This window comes from Electrona antarctica (genome assembly GCF_951216825.1).
Source record: "Electrona antarctica genome assembly, contig: scaffold_25, whole genome shotgun sequence".
Classification (NCBI taxonomy): Eukaryota; Metazoa; Chordata; class Actinopteri; order Myctophiformes; family Myctophidae; genus Electrona; species Electrona antarctica.
This window is the reverse complement of record NW_027637034.1, coordinates 4,633,321-4,641,814: the sequence shown is the minus strand read 5'-3', so window position 1 is coordinate 4,641,814 and position 8,494 is coordinate 4,633,321. Positions and strand designations below refer to the sequence as shown.

Sequence of the window (8,494 nt, the reverse complement as noted above, 5' to 3'; positions counted from 1 at the left end):
AGAGGGGGGAAGAAGAAAAAAAGAGGAGAAAGGGAGAAAGAAGAAAAAAACTAATGTGGAAAGGATGAAAAACGCAAAAGGCCCAGTGGTTCATCCAAGGTCTTTATAGTGTACACGATAGATTCATTCAAAATTGACTTTGACAATTTTAGGTATGCTCGCTGAGGATCCAAAGGTCAGGGCTGGTCGTGGGTTCGATTCCCACCTACGCCTTGGAAAAAAATGAAACGCAATGAATTAAAAAACATTATTTTTGTTTTAATCCATCTAAATGCACCAAATGGACCATCACCTAACCAATTTGTACTATTGTTGAGGGGTGCTAGCCCCTCCTATGTCCAGCTTGTGACTGTAAGAGATTTCACTACACAGGACTGAATGAATGCACTGACGTTTATTACGAGAAGGGGATTACATTGAGAATGAATTAATGGAACATGATAAAGTCAAGAATGAATGCAGTTGTAGTGGCATGACGTTAGGTGCTTTGGCGGGGGCCCCGACGGAGGCTCTGATCGGGAGCCTCGAATCGGATCCTGCCTGATGGAAGGCAGGGGCTCCGGAGCCCGCCCCCGTGGGGTCGTCCTGGTGGTGCCTGCTGCTGGGCGGTGGCGGGTTGACCTGATCGGAAGGCATAGGTGAGACAAGGAAGTAGGAGGCACCCTTTTAAGGGGCCCAGACGTGAGATGCACTGATCTGGTTGGAGCAGGGCAGAGGGTCGATTAGGGGAACTGAGTTGGGTGGTGGCTGTTCGTTCCACCTCTCAGTTGAACTTTAGTTTATAACTTACACTTTGAGGGTCTGTGTAAACACAAACATTAAAGACAAAAGTGAGGTTGCAAATTGTGATTGGCCAGAATTAGATGATATATGATGACGTATGATGATAAGACCTCACTTCACACGGGTGTGATTTCATATTCTATGTAGGGCAGGCCTACATTGTCAAACTTTGACAGATGCCTATTAAGCATAACCCTTGAGACTGTACTTCATTCATACTTATTCAATTGTAGAACTATTCATATATTTGCTGGTGATGTACAGTACACACTGCAGTATATAGGCCTATAATATATTAATGTATATATTCACTGTACATTTTTTTTCACTCCAAATCAACTGCAAATGCAGATCATTTGATCATCAGATTTCATTATGATACATAGATCTACACACTTTATAGTACCTTTTTATTTCATCTTACTCTGTATGAGATGTAATAAACATCTTGAATATTATGACACCCACTCCAACGGGGGTCAAACAAGATAGCAAATAACTCATTGAACAGTAATGTTCCAGAATGCATGGTATGGTACACATTGAAGTAGTGATGCACCGGCCGCAGAAAATATTCGGCAGCAAATGGCTAAAAATGCATTTTCGGCCTGTTCGGTTTCGGCCCTAATAGGCAGAAAATGTATCACCGAATAGTGTATGCAATTGATGCATTCAAAAGAGCTGAATAAATGTTTTATGGACCCATAATAGTGATTATTATTTAAGTAAAGTTTTGCCATAACCATTTATTTTGCCATAAATCAGGTCGCTTTAAGGTACGGCCATGACAGCAATGGTAGGAAAAAATATATATAATATTAATCATATTCGGATATTCGGTTTTCGGCCAACTGTTTCCTATATTCGGTATTCGGTTTCGGCCAAGAATTTCCCTTTCGGTGCATCCCTACATTTAAGTGATTTGGATCCTTGAGCTAGTATATCATCTTTCATTAAGTAAAGAAAAAGTAAAGTATTCAACTGCCTGAACAGTAAATGTACTTTTAATCAATACATTTCAAACACCACAGGGTATTCAACATTGTGACAACAAATAATTGATATAGGCCAGTGGTTCTGAAACATTTTTGGCACAGGTCACCCCTGTAAATAACTTTTTAATCCACGGTGACGGTACCCACTTTATAGCACCTTTTATCATATTACATGTAACTGTACGTGAATATTACATGTAACTGTACGTGAATATGTTATCCTTTCTCTCCAAAATACAGCATGTCACGAGGGAAACTGGAGAGAATGTTTGCATTAGGACAGACGTTTAACCACTTAAACCCCAGCATTCCTATACTCTGGGGGGAACATTCACCAACAATATCAGATCTACAAGCTCAACATGTTGTGAGCTTGTAGATCTGCCATTTTTGGTGAAGATACTTTGGTGTACTGTAGACACAAGTACAGTTTAACCTAGGGTAGTTAAACTGATGTGACATTCCAAATATTATCAAAGTATTCTGAGGCACCCCTAGACTTGTGTCAAGGCACCTTGGGTGTCATAGCATCCACTTTAAGCCCTGATAGACTGTAGTGTAGGCTGTCACTGTTGGTTGGAAACCCTGTGACGGGCTTGGAAAACAGCAACTGAGGCTTTGGGAGAAGGCTTTTAAGCACAGCAGGTAGATGATGATATAGGAGGAAGAGTGGGTGGACATTAGACAGTCTTTGATGGACAGCAGGTGATGATGATATAGGAGGAAGAGTGGGGTGGATGTGACGTACCCAAATGTGTAGTCACATTTTTGTTTTATTATATAAGTGTTTTTGTATTTTGAATAGCCTTATTGGGTAACACTTTATATTAAGGTCGCCTTTATAATGCATTATAAGCTCATTTATATTTTATTATAATGTGCTTATGAGGCATTATAATACACGTTATACATGTTTGTAATCATATATAACAACTTATAACCACGTTTATAACATATTATAAGTGCTGGTCATAATGCATTATTATGCTCAGTGGAACAGCACATTATAACTATTATAACTTAGATGGTTATAAAGGCACAGAAGTGCTGTAATGTCTGTGTTATAATGCATTATAACCAAGTCATGCAGCGACAGACCAACTGTTGTCTGTGCGCAGCAGCTTCATCAACAGCATTTTACATCCCATTCTCAACCTCAAACTTTTTGAGAAGGGGGTGATAATCAAAGAAGAGTATGATGAAGCCTGTGCGAAGAAAGTGATCCACGAAAAGGCGGCACGTCTCCTCATCGACACAGTGAGGAGGAGCAAAGGAACTGCTGCAAGTTTAAAACTGATATTCATTCTACGAGAAACCAACCCATTCCTCTCTGAGGATCTTGGGTTGATGTGAAACTATAGTTGGACACACTAGTAAACGAGCAATGGCAGGTGCAGTGCAGTGCCTTGCTCAAGGACATGTCAACAAACAGGGTGCCTGGCACTAGGACATTTTGCACTGCTGTTTTTCTATCCTTCCAGGACCTTTTGTACTGCTGTTTTTCTATCCTACCAGGACCTTTTGCACTGCTGTTTTTCTATAATACCAGGACCTTTTGCACTGCTGTTTTTTCTATCCTACCAGTAGTACCAGGACCTAAACTGTATAGTTAGTACTTCTGGTTTATAAATAATAAAACCTTTGTAAAACATTTGTTGGTTTTCTGATACATATGTAATCATATTCATTATATCTTCATACAATGGAAATAACTCATACTTTAATTGCATTTTAGCATTTTATTCAGATATTGGTAGCATTCAATGCTGTATAACCTGTAGAGATTTGATGTGTGGTGCTGTTGTCTTGCAGTTGCCATGCAGGATTGCAGGCTTTATACTGTAGCACATCCTCTCCACAGCTAAATTACTTCTGAATTGGGAAGTTCTAGGTCCGTGGAGGAATTTGTATATTTGCTTCTAAATGTGAATTAGCAAAAGTATAGAGTCAAATAAAATGCAAATGTACAAATAAAGTACAACCAGCCCTAACATTCTTAAAAAACTTCTTAAAAATGTGCACTACTTGAAATGTAATCGGTCAAGTTGACAGTCCTAGTGAGTGATGAAATGTAGTGTAGCCTACATAAATCGCTTCAAGTTGGTTTGGACTATATTTGTCATGTTGTGTAAAAGGTTTAAAGGTTTTGACTATTAGTCTATTTATATAAAAGGTTTGGACTATTTCTCTTTGTTACAAGGTTTAGACTAGGCCTATTAGTCCCGTACATAAAAATGTTTTAATCTAGTCTACTTATATAAAAGTTTGTATTGTATTAGTCTAGTTATATAAAAGTGTTGTATTCTATTAATCTAGTTATATAAAAGGTTTGGACTATTAGTCTAGTTATATAAAATATTTGGACTGAAAGGCTTGGACTGGATGGCCACCACACACAATAACACACAATTTGGAACGAACTTCAGTTTAATTCATAAATATGTAGGCCTATTTAAAAATGTTAAACCATCGACAATGGTGTGTGTATAAACCAGGTCCGGCGCCACGAGGGGTCAAAGGGGGTACTTGACCCCTCAACCCGACCTCCTTGACCCCTCAAAAAAAAAAAAAAAAAGGAATTTAACACATGTTAATTCGGATCAACTGAATGTATGTGTCTGACATATGATTGTCTGCCATTGGGGGGGAGGGTGCTATTGATGCAGTGGATCAGGGCAAGTGGCAAAGTGGGCTGTGGACTATTGTGGACACGCTGAAGAATGTATTCTCTGAGCACAGACTCAGTTCACTTAATGCGGTCTGCAGGTTAATATCAGAATACTGATATGTTATTGATTTCAGCTGTTACAATTCCAAACATGCAAACATGACCCACTTTAATTACTTCAGTCTATATTAGTAGCTTAATGACTAGTACTAGCCTTTTTTATGTCCAATATTTGCATTTCAGTTCATAATCATAAAGTTAACATAACATATAAATGTATTTGAAATTAAATACAAAATATTACTTTTCCGGATTCCAATTAAAAAATAGGTGAAAATAATTCAGGATTCCAATTTAAAAAAATAGCAAAAAAGCAGATCTACAAGCTCAAAATGCATCGCACTGCGACACGTTTTGAGCCCTTAGATCAGCTACTTTTGACTATATGCATTGTGGCCCTCTGGAGTGAGTTTGAAATATAGTGGCCCTCTCCATCATCAAAGTTGCCCACCCCTGCCCTATCCAATGTTGTTTTGTAGCCTACTGTGATGTTGGCAAATGGCAAGAATAGCACAGTAAAGATGATAATAATCTAATATGATGTGTGTAGTTCTTTATAGATCTAGCCTCTTAATTTTTATCTCAAAATGCACCAGATTGAAGCATTTTCATCGCAAATTTAAAGAAAAATCTGGAGCCCAGGGGGGGGGAGCCCCCCCGGACCCCCCCTGGCGGGGCAGTGCTATCATTCCAATATTGCATATGACCAGCTGAGTCATAGAACTGACACTGCCTGCTTGATTTAGCAACACAATATGTTTTTTTTTAAATATATCATATTAAAAATAATCTCAATTGACCCCTCAGTCATTGTATCCTGGCGCCGGGCCTGGTATAAACAGAGTTACTGTATCATTTCATAGAGGTGTATACAAATAAATAATAACTTAATTTACCTCAGAAACTTCAAGCAATGGACCTTGGATATGGATTCCACTTTGTTAATCTGTTCAAAATGCTAATCTAATGAAACCATGGATACTTCTACTGTATACTGCATGAAGTAGGCCTACAGAAGAAAGGAGGGAATGGAAAGAACTGGATTAGCTGGAGTAAGAATAAAGGGAAAATGCTGCATAAGTATTACGGTATACCATGGCTCCCCCTACTGACAGTTTATGGTACGTACGCTCCAGTACTAGTGCGCATGTGCACACCCTTGTAGGGCAGCTGCCGCTAAAATCCACAGTATAAGCCTGGTTTGTTGAAACAGCACGTCGTCTCACTGTTGACACTTTAATATACCAAGAAAGCTAAATCGTTTCGTGGAAACAGTCGTCGTTAAGCAGCAGGAGGACGTTTGTTCTGCTCAACCACTGAAACACAGCAGGTAAGATGAACTGATTCACGTTGTGTTTCATCCGTTTGTCTTTATTGACTCATCTCTAGATGGAGGAGTCGTATTGTTCTTATATCTGCTTGCTTGTTAATAAATGCTATACGTAAACAACCAGTAGTTGTACTAGTAGCAGCAGCAGCAGCAGCAATAATATAGGCTACATTGTTTGGTTGCATCTGCCACTATTATTAATGTAAGGTTCCTACCGGCTACCGGTTACGTCAGTGTGTCCTAGTATTTCAGTGGTTATTTTATAGACTTGAGCAAAGATGGAAAGAGATTCGCAACAGATTCGCTCTTCCGGGCTCAATAGCTCAGGAATGAAACATTCCTAAATCACAACAAATCTCATTCTTATCCTGATTAGATAAAAAACAAACTACAACTTGATTTGAATCCCAAAAAGCCAACCTCCGAGTTTAATAGATTATATGCATCTCAGCAGACGGTAAGATGAGCGGTTAGGGACCGTCTACAAAGTGCAACACCGAAAGTGAAAATATTCAATAACTTTATTTATATGCAGAGTATTACCACCAAATTTACATCACACGTCAATGGGGTACTTCTGATTGTACTACAGCATTTATTTGCGAAAAAAAAGGTACATTTATTTACATTTATTAGTGAATACATTTTCCCATTGACTTGAATAGGAACATCTAAAACTCCATTTCAGGTGCTTTTCTCTCGGAATTCGTATGGCCTACAGTCCAGAGGCCTACGCAACAAAATAATTACACAAGTTGGCCTCATGGTGGCGCTATAACAGACGACTTTACGTTTTGGCCTATAACTCTTGAACCATAGGTCGTAGAATAAAGAAATCGGTAACACTTGCTGACTATACGGAAATAATGATTAACTAACCCTTAAGTAATACATTAGTTAAGCATTAGAAAACATTACCTCATAGAGGCTACTATCATTAGTTAACCATGTTCCATTCGATTTCTAATGGATGCCTTGGCCTGGAAGAGAGGTCATCAGGTGGTCGCCAAACTTCTTAGAGTGTTTCAACCCTCAACCACTACACTCTCCAGTTGGCGGGTCAGCAGTGATTGGCCAAGTCACTGCCCCTCTCCTCCAGGCTTCCAGCTATAGACAAGTCCACGGAGGGGCACCCTGCACGCAGACATCACCGAGGCGCAACCAGCACCGGGACAGAGAGCCACACCCGGCCAACAGGGAAGTGCGAAAAACCTGCCGGCCAGGTGCAGCAAACCAGCGCTGTAATAGTGTAATTACTATAATAGCGTGATAGTGTAATTAGTGTAATAGTATAATAATGTTAGAGTGTAATTAGGGTAATTGTGTAATAGTGAAATTATGGTAATAGTGTAATCAGTGTAATAGTGTAATTAGTGCATCTGCAAACCTTATTATGAAAACCTGCAAACCCTGTCCGTCCATCGGTTGGTCGGTCGGTCACGCCTCCATATATGGTCATGTCTCGTGATTTTGGTTAATTTATATCATACATTTTTTATCAATAACTTACCTCTTATGCATTGTAGCACCATGATGCTCCCCATCGCCACTAGGGGGCTCCCCCTGGTCTTACTACAGAACTTAGTGTGGTAAAGTTTAATTTTGGTGAATTTGTATGTGGAATCTTGCTCAATAACTTACATCCTATTAAGTGTAGCTCCATGAAAATCCCTATCACCACTTTGGGGCTGCCCCTGGTCTTACTACAGCACTTAGTTTGGTGAAATATAAATGTTTGTAATTTTGTTGATTTATTATTTTACGTGTAGTAAGACCAGGGGGAGCCCAATAGTGGCGATGATCAAAATTCCCAAACAATTACAAAAACATTTATTTTTACCAAATGTGCTGTAGTATGACCAGGGGGAGCCCCCTAGTGGTGATAGGGATTATCATGGTGCTACAATGTGTAAGAGGTAAGCTATTGATAAGAAGTGACGATAAAAATTAACCAAAATCACGAGACGTTTTCATAGTAATCTGCGACCTATAGTCGCATTTACACTAATTACACTATAACACTAATTACACTATTACATTTATTACACTATTACACTAAGTACACTATTACCCTAATTATACTATTACACTTATTACACTATTACACTTATTACAGCTATTACACTAACCCTACCCGCCTATGAGCACTCATCCTGGGCACAGATTTGGCCAAAATGGGTCAGTCCAAAAATGACCCATAAAGCACCAGGGAGACCTCCGGAGAGACCCCTACCCACCTTTGAGCACTCATCGTGGCCATATAATTGAGGAAATTGGCCCATGGGGAGTCAGGACAACCAGGGACGACCTCCAGAGAGACCGAGTCTGCTCACTAACCCTACCCGCGGCACCCGCCTATGAGCACTCATCGTGGGCATATATTTGGCTGATAAAAGTAGATCTATAAATTAAACCATGAAAGCCATGACACATGGTTAACTCGATGAAGTAATGTTTAACTAATGCTTAACTAATGTATTACTTAAGGGTTAGTTCATCATTATTTCCATATAGTCAGCAAGTGTTACCGAAACCTTTTTTCTACGACCTACGGTTCAAGAGTTATAGGCCAAAACGTAAAGTCTGCTGTTATAGCGCCACCATGTGGCCAACTTTGGCCTCAGGTTGGCCTCTGGACTGTAGGCCATACGACTTCAG

The 8,494-nt window shown here is 39.5% G+C and overlaps 1 protein-coding gene across 1 annotated transcript in view; it reads left to right on the top strand.

The window, feature by feature from the left end:
• Positions 1-5,746: 5,746 nt before the first annotated feature.
• Positions 5,747-8,494, top strand: part of LOC306919415 (uncharacterized protein) — a gene marked incomplete at its 3' end in the record, with an annotated part of 40,602 nt that continues 37,854 nt past the window's right edge. Inside the window, exon 1 of the mRNA XM_079532201.1 lies at positions 5,747-5,836. The remainder of the gene's footprint in view (positions 5,837-8,494) is intronic.